Source organism: Arachis ipaensis, chromosome B10 (assembly GCF_059453495.1).
Source record: "Arachis ipaensis isolate K30076 ecotype BB chromosome B10, ASM5945349v1, whole genome shotgun sequence".
NCBI lineage: Eukaryota > Viridiplantae > Streptophyta > Magnoliopsida > Fabales > Fabaceae > Arachis > Arachis ipaensis.
Genome location: NC_142435.1, coordinates 112139317 through 112141281, shown reverse-complemented (window position 1 = coordinate 112141281; position 1965 = coordinate 112139317). Strand labels below are relative to the sequence as shown.

The 1965-nt window shown below is 38.9% G+C and overlaps 1 non-coding gene across 1 annotated transcript; it reads left to right on the top strand.

Annotated features, from left to right (window-relative positions):
- Positions 1 to 936: 936 nt before the first annotated feature.
- LOC148581327 (small nucleolar RNA R71) lies at positions 937 to 1044 on the top strand. Its single transcript, XR_015895069.1, has one exon. It is a non-coding gene; the product is annotated as a small nucleolar RNA R71 (small nucleolar RNA).
- Positions 1045 to 1965: the final 921 nt, after the last annotated feature.

Genomic DNA, 1965 nt, shown 5'->3' with positions numbered 1-1965 from the left:
ATTCATCAGAGCTCATGAATGGCATAAGGAAGTTCAATGGAATCTCTATGGTCTCTGTATGAGCCTCAGATTCCTTTGGTTCCTCAAAGGGAAACTCCTTTCTGTCCAGAGGACGTCCCATGAGGCTTTTCTCACTGGGACTCACGTCCTCCTCACTCTCTCCATGTTCGGCCATGTTGGTCATGGTTATGGCCTTGCACTCTCTCTTGGGATTTTCTTCTGTATTGCTTAGGAGAGTACTGGGAGGAGTTTCAGTAATCTTCTTACTCAGCTGACCCACCTGTGCCTCTAAATTTCTAATGGAGGACCTTGTTTCATTCATGAAATTTAGTGTGGTCTTGGATAGATCAGAGACTATGGTTGCCAGGCCAGAATGGCTCTGTTCAGAATTTTCTGTCTGTTGCTGAGAAGATGATAGAAAAGACTTGCTATTGCTAAACCTATTTCATCCACCATTATTATTGAAGCCTTGTTGAGGCTTCTGTTGGTCCTTCCATGAGAAATTTGGATGATTTCTCCATGAAGGATTATAGGTGTTTCCATAGGATTCTCCCATGTAATTCACCTCTGCCATTGCAGGGTTCTCAGGATCATAAGCTTCTTCTTCAGAAGATGCTTCTTAGTACTGTTGGATGCAGCTTGCAATCCATTCAGACTCTGAGAAATCATATTGACTTGCTGAGTCAATATTTTATTCTGAGCCAATATGGCATTCAGAGTATCAATTTCAAGAACTCCCTTCTTCTGAGGCGTCCCATTGTTCATAGGACTCCTCTCAGAGGTGTACATGAACTGGTTATTTGCAACCATTTCAATAAGTTCCTGAGCTTCTGTAGGGATTTTTAGATGAAGAGATCCTCCTGCAGAATGGTCCAATGACATTTTTGACAACTCAGACAGACCATCATAGAATATACATATGATGCTCCATTCTGGAAGCATGTCAGTAGGACACCTTTTGATCAATTGCTTATATCTTTCCCAAGCTTCATAGAGGGATTCACCTTCCTTCTGTCTGAAGGTTTGGATTTCCACTCTAAGCTTGCTCATCTTTTGAGGTGGAAAGAATTTGGCCAGGAAAGCACTGACCAGCTTTTCCCAAGAGTTTAGGCTTTCCTTAGGTTGTGAATCCAACCATGTTCTAGCTCTGTCTCTTACAGCAAAAGGGAAAAGCATAAGCCTGTAGACCTCGGGATCAACTCCATTGGTCTTGACAGTGTCACAGATTTGTAAGAATTCAGCTAAGAACTGATGAGGATCTTCCAATGGAAGTCCATAAAACTTGCAATTCTGCTGCATTAGAGAAACTAATTGAGGCTTAAGCTCAAAGTTGTTTGTTCCAATTGCACGAATTCAGATGCTTCTTCCACAGAAATTGGAAGTTGCTGTAGTGAAATCACCAAGCACCTTCCTTGCATTGTTGTTGTTGGGTTCGGCCATAGCTGTTTTCTCTGTTTCAAAAATTTCAGTTAGGTCCTCTTCAGAGTATTGTGCTTTGGCTTCTCTTAGTTTCCTCTTAAGAGTCCTTTCAGGTTCAGGGTCAGCTTCAACAAGAATGCCTTTATCCTTGTTCCTACTCATATGAAAGAGAATAGAACAAAGAAAATATGGAATCCTCTATGTCACAGTATAGAGATTCCTTTATGTGAGTAGAAGAAGAGAAGAATAGAAGAATGAGAAGAGAAAAATTCGAACACAGAGAAGAAGAGGGGGTTCGAATTATGAGTAGAAGAGAAGTGTTAGTAGATAAATAAATAAATAGAGAGAGTTGAGAGGGAGGGTTTTCGAAAATAATTAAAAAGAGAAGAAAAATATTTTTGTTTTTATTTAAAAAAATCAGTAATAATTCGAAAATTAAAAAGAGAAACAAAATAAAATTTGAAAACTAATTAAATTATTTAATTAAAAAGATTTTTGAGAAAGTGGTTAGTGATTTTTGAAAATCAGAGAGAGGAAAGTAGTTAG